Consider the following 14,703-nt stretch of genomic DNA (forward strand, 5'->3'; position numbering starts at 1 on the left):
GTACATAGTCTAATCTCATTGTGTTGGTGATGGGTGTGTGATTGTGTGATGTAAAACATGCATGTTTGATCCGTAGACAATAACCTTTTATACTGTCATACTGAACCACAATCCCCTTCAGTATAATCAGTTTTGTTTACTATTCTTTCTCATTTTTTTTAAATATTTTTTTTTATATTTTCACATATTTGGCCCACAGATCCATCAATTTCAAGCCCAATCTCTAACCTGTTTCTGCTGTGTCTTTCTTATATAATAATAACAATAATGGTGAGGATTTTCAGCTTCCATCACAGCACAGAATCTGCTTTTTTAAGAGTTTTAAATGATCTCTTTATGTTTTTTTTATGCTTGTGAGTGTGCTGTACAGTATACACATTACTGGATCTCACTGCTGTAGCTGATAGAGTGGATCACAAGCTCTTACGTCTGGTGCAGTGTACATGCATTGGTATTTGTGGTATGGCCCCTAACTGGTGCAAGTCTTCTCTAACTAACAGGTCCCTTTGTGTCAGCACTGGCAGCTACTCTGCTAACACTACCTTTTTGACGTGTAGTGTACCTCATTGCGTATGCTGCCAAAAACATCATGTTGCTTACCATTTCTACACTGATGATACTCAGATATTCCTGCCACTGAAGCCAGACATCAACTCCTTAGAAAACTCCTTAACCCGCTGTTTAGCCACAGCAAAACATGGCTCTCATTAAACCCCCATCAAAATAAAGCTTAATGAAGTAAACCTGTTAGTGAGTCACTGGCAGGCAGTTATGCATTCTGCAACTCCTTCTTATCTCGCTCATCATATTTTAAACTTAAAAAAATCTCAGTGTCCTTTCTTTTGATTTACAGAAATGCAGCTGGAATAAGTTGTAAAAGGCAGTTTTTTTCTCCAATTAAGATTTTTCACTAAAGTTAATTTTTTTTCTACCAACAACCTTGAGAAAGTCATCTATGCTTTTATTATATCCAGAGTGGATGACGGCAGTTTGTTATATGTTGGATTGAGGAAACCATTAACCATCACAATTACAGATGGTTTAAAACACTGTTGCTAGATTCCTGACTGGTAGATGGAAACATGATTATATTTCACCCATTCTTAAATCTTTACAGTGGTTTCTCGTACAACAGGAAACCAGGAAAGCTGTTTTGAAAATGTCACACGGGGAAACACAGCTTATAGATAAAGTTCTACAAGGAAGATGGGACTATTTATACAGAGAGAGTGATTAGGGAAGTGGAGACAGGAAAAATGAGACGTGCAGACAATCAAGACAATGATGGAGGGAGTAAAACTCAAAGCAAGACACCAGAGAAGATTGACCAGTAAAACAGGAAATATGCTGAAAGATGATTACTAAGCACAGAGACAAGAAACCCAAAGTGACAGAGAAAAACACTTGGGAGGTAGGAATAACAAGATCAACACAGAAACTCAACAACAATATTATTAGAAAACTGAAACAGAAAACATCATATATCTTAAAACTCATATATCTTAAACTATGAAAGTACTAGAATGGGTAAAACCATTCCAGTACTTTCAAAGTTCAGAATAGCGAGGGTATCTTCCAGTTATCTGGATTAATTTGCCTCACCTTGTGATGATTACAGTTGTTATTTTTATCAAATGAACATAAAATGAAAATTCAAATGTAGGCTTAAACATTTGTAAATCTGATATAATGTCCACAAGTACAAATAGGTACCTTGTTTTGGAATCATACATTAATGCTTATAGAACTTATAGAACCATAGAATTCCCAATTCCCAATTAGCTGGTACATCCAATCAGGAATTTGGATTACTAAAAGTTTCAGATCAGCGCATCTAAGTCTGGGACATAGGGTTTTAAAAGATGCTCCCCTGTGTCTTTGAGTTTTTGTTAAACATCTTGAACTTTGTTATATTTATAGTGTTTTCTAGCCTGAATAAAGACCCACTTTTTGTTATTTAAGCCTGCCTCCACTGTCCTGCATTTGGGCCCAAACCTGTGCACTCCTCATTCAGTGACAGCTTACTCTTTATTTAATCTTTCAATAACGTTAACCAATTGATATCCAAATACATGTTCAGATCCTTTATTTTGCAAAGGGATAAATGAACTAATTACCAAAACAGTTTATTTTAGAAAATGCAATTAAATGATTTTTTTCTTCAACATCTATTTAAGAAGTTAGATCAAATAAAGCAGATAAACATAAAACATTTTTTTTTTCAAAAATAAAGTTGATCATTAAATATTTTTCCTTAATCTTTTTTTTGTCTTTCACCTTGACCTCCTTCTACGAGAGATGACAGCTGTGATTTTAAATCTTTGCATTAATGGCCGTCTGTGTTGTTTCCGAATCATTAACCAACAAGAAAAATGACTTTTAAATCACAGCACATGACTTTTAAGCACATTTAGGGTGTCATGCCAGTGATGTTTAAGCTTTTTGCATGTCATTTCATGCTCCCTTTGTGAAAAGATAACCTTAAATTAATAAAACTGGCATTTAATTAAATCATGGCGGTGCTGGCTTAGGTAGTAGAAAACCAGTGGAGGAAGAGGCATGTTATTTCTCTATATGACTATATAAATGTCTAACCAGGCCCCCATTGTCAGCTGGGATAGCCTCCAGGTTATTTAGCCATTTATTTAACCATCTGGAGTGGTTACATAAAAGGGAAGTGGTCGTGAAAATGGTTAAATAAATGGGTATTTAACAAGCTTTTCCTTTACAATTCAAGCTGTGTTTAAAGTGGTTCAGTGAGGCCCAATGCAGATCAATAAAGAGCAAAACCTCCGTATAGAGTAACTGTTGACATTTGACTCTATCTCATTCTACTTTCTACATTCAGACATTGTTTGACAGGCTAACATGTGGAATCTTCTTTCTTCTGAATAAATGACAAACGCAAACAAATGTAACATTTCATACAGACAGTGAGATTCAGTGATGCATTGCCAGGTGAAAGACATTTATTGGCTATAACTCAACATTAAGCTGAAGTGCTTTGAGTTTGTCAGCTGTAATGGTGGTTGATCACATAAAATGAGAGAGTACGTATTCAGATTTGGAAATCATATGAGCTCAGTAAAGCATAGCTAATGAATGTGTGTCCATTTGAACAGACTCTGACTGTAAGGCTTTAAAAAAGACTGGGCACAGGAGCAAAATGAAAGTCACAGAGGGACGTCCTAATCTCTCCACGCACACAGACAGGTCATCACTTGTCAGACAGCCGAGGCAAAAGGTGAAATTAAACTTGAAAGTTATACTTGTTGGCAGCAGCGTCTATTTGCATTTAAATGTGTTTGACCTCCCCAGCAGCAAGGCTCTGCTTCGTCAGAAGGGTGGTGGTAATTATGCCCAATTACAAGTATCTGTTTCGCCTTTTCTTTTAATTCCCAGGTTGCCCATGCATGATGAAAAGGACTCGTCATTTAAAGCAGGCAAATTATAGACTACCCTGGTGAAAAGAACATCTTCCTTTACTTTTACTTAAATGCATGCATCCTGGCACAAACACCAGACCCACAAATAACTATGAAATTCAGACTTACATATTCTCTGCTGTGTTACTTTGGTTTATTATCCTTGAGTAAGAAAAAAGATCCAAGATGTTCGCTGTAAATACCATCTTTTCAAAAACACAGATTCTGTTTCTTTCAAAACACCCAGTCCTTTGCATTTTACGGTTGATTCACACGGATCAGTATGCTCTGTTGCACTTTCTTTCTTGTAAGTTTTACTTGTTGTTTTCTTCACTGCATCGTGTCTTTTTTGACTTGAACCTTCACAGAGCAGCCATTACCACTGCCCACTCATTCATTGAATTAAAAGAAAAAAAGAAAGAATGAGTCAACAAATGACTGACTGGTACTTATGCTGCTAAATAGTCAGAGGACTGAGATAAGCACATATAATGGATAATTGACAGAATTTCAAATGCACTTAATCCAAAGGCGTTTTCACTAATTCATTGCATCCCTCAATTTTTGAGTTAGTGAGAATGCTAATGTCCCATGCTGCTGGATGAGACATTACTGGCCTTTTAAATTCCAGCTCCTCACTGAGGTCAGATTGTGCTGATGAATGCAGACTCTGTCCAGGCAACTCCCTAACCTAAACCCCACTCATTATTTCCACTAGTGCGAATGTGTCTAAAGCATCTATTTCCTGTTGTGTGAGAAAAGATGATGGGAAAAAATATAATCCTATGCTGTTTCTTCTTCAAATTTCTGAGGTTTTTGTGTGAAAATTGAGGAAGTTATTAAAGAAAGTTGAAGTCTAGTATCATTTTTTTCCGGCATGAGTGAAAATTCAGCAAAACGTTTTTCCTGTACATCAGCTCTTATAAAGTACAAGACCACACTATTCAACATTACATAAAATACTGTTTCTGGGAATACACATTGGAAGTAAAATGTGACTGCTGGTGCTTCTTTGGTCTGCTCAATCTCTACCGACTCTGACCTCTGATCTTGGTTATGTCTGTCATCTGACCAGCTTTCCATCATTAGCATGAAGATCCTGATGGAAAGCATAGTTCTCAACATGACATCTAAAAAGCTCAGAGTTCCCTCATCAATACACATAATATAGCAGTTATGGAAAATGATACCTGTTTTAACAAGGGAAAGGATTTGCCTTTAGCTCGGCTTTTAGGTGAGGCTATAGAAACTTTTCGGCAGAAGAATTTGAGACTCTTTGTGTCTCAAACTGTGAGTGCACATCATTAAGTACAAAATATGTTCAAACATTTTAAGAAATGACCAAAAATACAATTCTGGAATTTTTAAACAATCCTGCTACATACAGTATTGTTTGGCCTGTTCATGCTCTTGATATACATAATCACATTGGGGAAAGTTACCAAAAAAAGTGTGGCAGATGTTGTATATATTAATAAAAATGGGTCATTTTAGGCTGTTGCTATGTGGTTGCTAGGCATGTATAATTCAGTTTTTGCAGATATAAATGAGTAGTTATTTTATTTATTTTATTTTTTGTGGAATTAAAATCATAAACTGCTTTTATGAGGTGTTGTAGATTTGTAGGTGCATAAAAAGTTCAATTTATCCTGTTGCTAGGTGGTTGCCAGGCAACCTGATGCCATCATAATATTTCATGCATAACTGAAGTCTTGTGGAAATAAATGAAACGTTAATGGGTTGGAATAAAAATTATACAATGGATTTAAAGGTGGAAAAATATAAAAAAAATAGGTCATTTTGGCCAGTTAGTATGTGGTTGCTATAGCCAACAAAATGATTTTATAACAACTAAGTTATAGTTTGGTTGTTCAACTCCTGATCATGTAGGAGGAATTATAATTTAACATTTTGTACTAGTGCTAACACTAGTGCCACTATTTAGTCTGGCAATGCTGAAACTTAGGATATCGATACAACTAGGGATGATAATTTTTCTCTTAGTTGCATCATAATATCTACCACATGCATAATAAATACATATGAAGCACCACCAAGTCTTGAGTTGTGGCTGTAAATTATACTGTTTTAATGTCTCAGTTTGTGATAAAAGCTAGTCTGGCTTTCTACAGATGTTAGTTTGGCTAGCACTGCATTTAGCTTTTTCAATGCTACAACTCTGACAACTTTCCGAAACCAGACACTTGATCTTTTTTTTTCTTCTTTAAAGTGTGACCCACTTTGTTTGGGTTAGAGGGGTTTCAATCAAAACCCAATTATAGTTGCATTCACAGGCGCACATACACATGATTGAATCCTCTGGCCTATAGTTATTGGATTATTTGCCCTCAACTGTACACATTATCATCAACTGTATATTTTTTTCATTATATCAAATAATTGACTGGAATCTCTTGAACTGCCTGTACATCCTCCCTCACTTGGGGATTGTCACTTCATTTGCTTGTTTATTTATTTATTTATTTTCTGTGAGGATTTATGTGTGTGTGTTTCATGAGTGTTTGTGAATGTGTGTTCTTACATACAGCAGAGCAGCGGAGATAGGTGATCTTCCCATTTCCTCATGTAAATAGAATCTTGGTTTCATTTATGAGGGCTTTCTGAAAGCTTAGTGATCAAGAGCTGATATGCCTCAGAATTTGCACACCCACATACACAGTCACAAGAGCAGAATGATATATGCATATGGAGACACACACCTACCCTCAGTCAGTGCACAGTGGATCTTTTAAGTTGGTCTCAGTGGTAGAGCTTTTAATTTTTTCTGACAGGCTGTCAACAGCAGAACTTCTGTTTCTTACACAAGCATTCACACGCATGCGTTTTATAGGGCAGAAGATCCTGCAGCTATTAGCAGTAATTATGATTGAGTGAGCATTTGTTACTCACACATGAAGGAACACAAACAGCAGAGCACAGAGAGAGGAAAAATGGGATTAGAAAAAAAGGAGCTGTTCGACAGAGTTTCACACAGACTTCATTGGCTGAGATTTGTTTTATGTTACAGCTGAAGGGCATTTGTATTTGTAGTTCCCCCAATCTTATAGAAATCACAGTTCAGAGAACAAAGATAGGTAAGCACAGTAGGACCATAACAGAAAATATGAAAAAGAATTGGCAGAAATGGGCTTTAAAGTAGCTCTGAATGGTAATATATCCTTGTTGACACAAAAGCAAGGCAGAGAGAATAATGTACATTTATAGCTACTGTGCGAGAAATGAAATCCACTGTTATAAAATGTGATGCATACAGAAACAGGAGCTCAGTAGTCTGCACTTCGGTCGTAAAAGGTAAGGAAGTGGTGGGAAAGCATCCCCTCTAAACAAAACCACAAGGGCAAAATTCCAGATGACAAGCAAAGACAAAGCTGCACTTACAAAAATCTAATTGTGAGCAAAAAAACAAACAAAAACAAAGCGGTGAATAAGATCCGTGAAATGACCTATGACGTAAACAATAATTAAGATGCACTGCAGAGAACAACTATGTCTTGAGGGAGAATTATGTAATGACAAATGGTATAAAGGAGTTATACATTCACAGAGGAAATACGCTTAGAATATAAAATATTTAGATTGTATATATTGTGGAAAAATCTGAAAAGTTCTTGTAAGCTGACTGATGATTAAACCTTTGCCAGCATCAAGAAAAAATAACTAAATCTGACCTGTCAGATAAATTTGAATTAAATGTCAAACATGCTAATTGCTATGGTGAGTTGTAAATAGACAAGAACACATTATTAAAACCAGTCGTAGATGAGATCCAATTTCCCCAAGCTCAGTAGTTGGACAGCTACACAAACTCATGACCTCTTTACTGGTTACACGTTGCTAATGCCAGCTGCCCTAATTCTTTGTGACATAGATTCAACAAAGTACTGGAAACATTCCTCAGAGATTTCGGTCCATATTGACATGACGGCATCACAGAGTTACCATGGAGTTGTCAGCTGCTCATCCATGGTGCCTGTCTCATGTTCACATCCCAAATGTGCTCTAATGGATTGAGATTTGGTGACAGTGGAGCCCACTTGAGTACATTGGACTCTATATGATGTTTAAGAAACCGGTTTGAGATGATTTGAACTTTGTGGCATGTTATCTTACTGGTCAAAAAGGGATGTACATGGTCAAAATAATTACTCTGTGAGGTGTTTAAATAATGATTAACTGGTACTAAAAGGACAAAAGTGTGCAAAGAAAATATCCCCCACCATCTTTACAGCCAGAAAACCAGTCTTAACCATTGATAGAAGACAGAATGGTTTCATGCTTTCATTTGTTTATGCCAAATTTTGACCCTACCATTTGAATATTGCAGTAAAAAACAAGAATCAGAAGTGGCATGCATGTGATCTTTGGCTGAAAGAGCAGCCCTCAGAAAAACCTGGGATTTAATTTGAGGGTTTTTTTCTTTTCTTTTGCAATGATGTTTTTCACCTTTTGGCTTAATTGTATTTATCTTCAATTAAACTGACTTATTTGCTATTACCTTTAATTTCTTGCAGAGGTGATGTTATTTGCGGTAGTATAGGGAATCTCAAAGAAACAGCTATGAAAGGCGGCCTTTGATTCTTAGTTTTTATGTTTTAAAATGAGGCCGAAACGAAGATTGACCTTTTGGAAAATTAAATAAAAGGCATTCACAGTAAAGTTTTTACCTTGGTGAGAAGATGGAGTTGACCATCTGCTAAATATTGCTGCAATTTTTTTCCAGTGTGCAAGATAATATTTAAAAGTAATTCCTTCTTAAAAAGAGAGAAAAGAGAGATTGTATTTTATGGAGACAAATATGATGAACACAAAGAATACTATCCGCTCTTCCAGTAATTGATATCTTAAATCTGCAGCAGCAGTAAATGTTTAGTTTAAATGTTTAGATTTTTATTCTTCTCTGCACCACTGGTTGACCCAGAGTGGAGCTTTCACTTTTCTTTCATTAGAAGTCTTCTCAACACAGTCTGGTTGTATACAGACAGTGTTTTTCTGATAACTCTAGTTAATCTTTTTGGGTAGATCCAATTACACGTCAGTGAATTTTATTGGTATGTTGGCTCATGGTTTGTTCCCAGCTTATTCCTGTCCAACTTTGACCTGAGTTTTGATCTGCCAGATTAAACTGAAAACACCTATGCTGCTGTAAGGGCTTGTAGACTAACTTCTGATGTGTAGTTGTGGTGAGATGTTTGCATACACTCATTGGCATGAATGTCATGGTGATTTTGGGCTTTTAATGATTTCTTTGAAGGGTTTTTTTCCAGGGTAGAATGGTTGCACAGGGTCAAAAGTATACATATAGCCTTCAAAATATACATACACTTCCACTAATATTTTAATATTTGGTTAAATGTCCTTTAGTAAATTACACCTCAACCAGATTCTTTTGATAGTCATCACCTTAAGTTTCTGGCACAATTCTGACTGTCATGGTCCCTGTGTCTGCCCAGCCGGCCCTGCAAGGCTACATGTGTTTTGTGTTTTTCTCTCTCTCTCTCTCTCCTTCACCGCTCTGCCTGGGCGGAGCTCAATGCGGGCTCCCGCCCTTGGCCCACACACCTGTTCACAATTATTTGCCATTATGTGCCCACCATTTAAGGCCGGGACGGAGACCTTCTTGTCGCTGGATGATTGTGCGAGACACGTTAGGGATCCTCTCAGCTCCTGTGAGCTTTAGCTTGTGTGTAATCATAAAGCCTTTGAATGAAAACAAACGCTGTTGTGACAGTGATGTACACTGTTTTGATGGTATATATGCATCAATCTATCAATCGTTTGTTGTAAGATTCAGATAATTATTTTTTAAAAGCTAGATATTTTAAATGAGAATAAGAAAGAAAAGTACTTCTTTGTGCCCCCTGTTATTTGTCTCTCAGAAACAGTTCATAACTTCCCTTCAACTCATTCATGTCACCTACAAGGTAAACCTGTTCAGCTCTGATGATTCAGTAAGGACATCTCCTGGTTTCATCTTCATGTTTCCCTCTCACCAGATATCCAAACCGATATCATGACCAGCAGCTTTACGGCTGTGGCTCCAGCAAACATCAGCTGGAGCCACAGCTCCAGCTGATTAAATATTTAATATTTAATATTAAATAATTAAATAAATTATTTAATATTAATAATTTATTTAATATTAAATAAATTCTAACAACAGCTGATCAAGCTTAAACATGCTGCTGTTGTTTAACGCGACCTCCGCTGGTTTTCTCTTTCTGGTGCAAAGTGGGCGATAAGCAAACAAGAGAGACGGGACTTGCGACAGAAAAGCCGATCAGCTGATCATTGATCAGTTTCATGATTGAAGTAGAAACAGGAGAGGGAGGGGGAGAGAATGAGAGAAGAAGAGGCAGCTGTGCAGCAAAGACACAGAATAACTCCAGCTTTGTGTCTTTTTCATTCTAGGGACAAACTGTGTTCCTTTTCACCTCAATACGAAACGCGTAATATTTTCTCTGAATACGAGACGATTCCGTTTTTTAGGGGACGGTAGGCAACTCTAATAACTAACCTTATGAACAAAATAAAGTTCAACATCAGTAACATCATAGCACCCACCCAGCTGTATAGAAACTCCGTCATGCTAGCTAGTATCCAGTACGAAAAAGTCAGCATAACGAAAATAAACTCCACCTAAACTTGGTTTATATCTGACCCAGATAGACTGCAGGTCATAACTTCTTACCTGAAGTTCAGTTCACCTGACACTCGGACCGGCGGCCGCCTCGGGTCTCTCCTCCTCCTGCCTCCCCTTTCCCTCATCCACCTGCTGGCCTCCACCACTTGCTAATGTTACTGAATCTGTGGAAGCTCCGCGATAGCCACCACACGAAGTAACGAATAATGACCCTATCTAAATCCCAGTAACGATTAACCCGTTCCTGATTTTGGCATAATAACTAGTTACCGTGCTCGTTACCACAATAATAACGTAGTTACTGTAACGCGTTACTTAATAACCCATTAGTCCCTACACTGCTTACAGAAAATCCCAACGACTCAAACTTTTGCACCCAATTCTTGCTTTTTAAAGTCATTAAAGATGTATGCTGTACAGCCATTCCACCTTGGAAAAAGGAGAGTTCATAGGAATCATTAAAAACCTCAAATTAGCATGACAATCATGTCCATGATGTGTGTATGCACACTTCTGACATTAGCTGTAGCTACTACAAGTTACATACAGTTATGCTGGATTGCATGTGTGCAGCATTGGTCTGTAGATCCCGTCTATGCATATATTTAGACAGTGGCTCAGGGAAACTCTCCCACCAACAATGAAAGTGTGATCTATTTTCAGCCAACAATGGGAGCTTTTGGGACTACTGGTGGAGATGTGTAAGCAGAACCCAAAATGCTATAGGGATTTTCCTAACTAATTGATTTCATGCAAATTGTACAATGTGAATGTGAATAATTTTGTATCATTTGCCTCTGTGAACAGATCCATCCATTACATTTCCTCCATAACATATAATTCACACTCAGTTTCCCTTGCTGCATGTATGTCTACCCCTGCACTTCCTTTTGCAATTTTTATTTGCAATCACAATATTTCTCACATCTTACTTTATTTTAGTTATTTACTTTTAGTGCTCTTATTTTGACTTTAAGTACTTAGCTATAGTGTACAGTGTTGAATTATTCCATCTTATTATTGGCTTGTTCATTATTCGCAAAGCAGTTTAATCTATTCTAACCTTCATAAGAGGTGCTATACAAATAGAGCACAAGAGCATCTTTCACACCACTCTCAAAACGCTTCCATATATAATGGAAGTGTTTGGAGAGATGTGTCACAAGAAGGGTTTACAGTATGTGTCTTTTTAATATCCTGTGGCTTTGACTTTGTCATTCCTCTGGGACTTGATTGACAAACACAAGTCCAGGCAGAATTAAGGTGGATATGAAACTGAGACATATGATCAACTTGTAATAAAAAATAAACAAATTGCATAAAACCTTTTCCCCCTTTAAACATCTTGCCATCCACAGTGATGGCAAGATGTTCCTATCTTAAATCTTTAAGAAGATTATCAAATTATTAGTTTATAGAAGGCGGTACTGTATCTAAATACATTCCTGCCATTGCTCTCTCTGTCATGTTATACATTTTAACTTTATATTTGAATATTCTACACATGCTCATGATGCATAAAATGTAAGGCTACTCACTCTTTTCAATAACTGCTCTTCAGCTTCCTGTATTTAGGGCTTCCACATGTCTCCTGTTTACTTAAGTACACAGTCACCAACTTTCACATACAGACTTGCAGCCTCTTTTATAAATTGCATCTCCTCTCTGTGTATTTGATTTATACTCTCCTGAGAGGTCCATCATATAGAACAAAGCACTGAGCTGTACCATGTATACTATTAATAAATGGAAAGACAGTGAAACGGGGGGAACCTGTCTCAGTGGTGTGTGCAATGATCAATAAATAGAGGACAAAAGAAATGGGGGTGGAAAAAGGTCTTGCCTGAGGAAATGTTTATGCAGTGGTGCTTTTATTTCTGTCCAATGTGTCTGTTTTTTGGGCATGCTCACAACTCAAATTCCTTCTGTAAAGCTTGCTCTTCTCTAGCTTTGTATCCTATGCATAAATGTGCATTGTTTAGTCTATGTGTGCAATTATTAGGCAAAATTTATTCAGCTGGATTAATTGTATTGTTAAGCAAATACAATTCCCTCAATCAATCCAATTAATGAAACTGAAGCCTGAATGGTAAACAAAGGAAAAGAATTTTTGACATAAAATGTGCATGATTATTAGGCAACTATACACACACACACACACACATTATGTATATATATATATATATATATATATATATATATATGTGTGTATGTATGTATGTATGTATGTATGTATGTATGTATGTATGTATGTATGTATATATATATATATATATATATATATATATACATATATGTGTGTATGTATATATATATATATATATATATACATACACACATATATGTATATATATATATATATATATATACATATATGTGTGTATGTATATATATATATATATATATATATACATACACACATATATGTATATATATATATATATATATATATATATATACATATATGTGTGTATGTATATATATCCACTTCCAAAAGCAGACTCGTACAACTGTTTCCGATTGAGAGTTTTGTCTGGATACAAACAGAGGACGTCAGCGTCAATGTATGCAGTTGTGTCGGGAAATGAGATGGAAGCCGGACTCTGCCCAGTAGGGAGGAACCTAGATTCAGGGGCAGACATGGAAAAACTCTGACACTGCTGACTCGCCTTTCTCCCAGAGTGCATCCTGGTGACAGGTGTTCCCCAAGTAAGCAACCGTCACACACCCAGATTGGGACCAAAATGAAGTTGCTGCTGAAAAATGAAGTTGTTGCTAATCAGACACTTTCCAGATGGTACTACATGGTGGATCAAAATTGGAAACATTAAATGACACATAAAATCTGTTTCTTTGCCCAATTTCGTGAGGTAATGAGCCCGCCTAATAATTATGCACACGTTCATAAAAGGCATTAATTACTTTAGGCCACACTCTCCCTAAAAACAAAAACATCATTATAATTGAAACCAATAGGAAATTAAATTTTTTAGGGTTCAAAGTTGGAAATGTGGGTAGAAATGATATAAAAAATATTCACTTGGCAAATAATTGTGCTTGCAGTATATCCAAGCTTGATGTGAGCCTTTGAGTATTGATTATTGCAGCAGAAAGTGCTTTCACACAGATGCTTACAAGTATTCATTCTTCTTTCCTCTAGTCTTTGTTTCTTTTCCAAACACACACACACACACACACACACACACACACACACACACACACACACACACACACACACACACACACAGATGTATAATTTGCATCGCAGAAGCAGAAAAGCAAAAATTACCAGATACAAGCAGCTCCATATTGAAAAAGCTCTGTGAAAATTATTTTTGCTGCTCTTTTCACAACCTCAAAAAGAGCAGGCCGGAGAGAAATATAATAGCAGCGCAGGGTGTTGATGAGCACATACCATGAGGCGTAGAAGATGGAAAGATGAAGTTAGTGTGCAGAAGCGTTCAAAGATTGAAAGAGGAGGAGTGAAGAGAGAGAAGGGTGAAGATGAGCTGGAAGAAAGAAGGAAGAGGAGCGAGACAGAGGTTACAAAGGTGGCTGCTACATCCAGAATGATGAAAATTAAAATGAGGAAAGGAAAGACAGGGAGGGCAAAAAGACAGACAGAGAGGAGGAATGGTGTCAGAAGAATGCCCTCACCTTCCTTTTTCTCTGTCAAGTAATATTTATTTCTCCCTCCTTCCCTTCCCCCTTTGCAGTAAAAGAAACCTACAGCCTGTTTGCTGGTCATGCCTTCAAGGCCTGATGCTTATCCTACTGAAGCATTACATTAACTGACGACTTTGTCTGTGTTTGTGTGTGTTAGAGAGCTCTGAGGGGGTTTAAGTCAGACGGAGGATTTCCTTCCTTCATGGACACAGATCTGGGAACAGCTTTCCCTTAAACCAAAGCCTTATTCTAACCATCGAAGCAGAAACGGAACTCCTGACTTATAGTCAGCGTGTACAAGCAGCTTCACCCTTAGAGCTGTGGAAATCAGCTGACACACACACACACACACACACACACACACACACACACACACACACACACACACACACACACACACACACACACACACACACACACACAAAGAGTCTAGACACAAACCCATGACTATGTTCTCTTTTCTATATCAGCAGGTTCCATCTTTGATGTTTTTTTTCATGGTTGGCCACACTGACTGCCCACTGTGCCTGGCAAGATTTTCCCTTTTATGTCATTGTGTGTGTGTGTGTGTGTGTGTGTGTGTGTGTGTGTGTGTGTGTGTGTGTGTGTGTGTGTGTGTGTGTGTGGATGTAGAGGTGACTATACGGTGTGTACATAATATCTCAGTGCCATTACTGTGCATATTGCAGAACAACCTGAAGAAGGCACGATTAGCATTTTGCTGCTGTGATTAGCATTTTCCACCCACATTAACCAGGTAATGTTCCAGCTCAGTAAACAGCTGGTTAACGTGAACATTTAACAAATGCCCAATTTCAGTATTACACATACCAAGACTGGTGTATGTGTGTGCTGCCTAGCTTTCTCCCACTTTTTTTTTTTTCAGTACACCGTGTGCGAAGAACATGTTTCCCTGTTATCGCTCGTATAGACAACATGCTCCTCCATATA

The sequence above is a fragment of the Pelmatolapia mariae genome, linkage group LG15 (genome assembly GCF_036321145.2).
Source record: "Pelmatolapia mariae isolate MD_Pm_ZW linkage group LG15, Pm_UMD_F_2, whole genome shotgun sequence".
NCBI classification, from domain to species: Eukaryota; Metazoa; Chordata; class Actinopteri; order Cichliformes; family Cichlidae; genus Pelmatolapia; species Pelmatolapia mariae.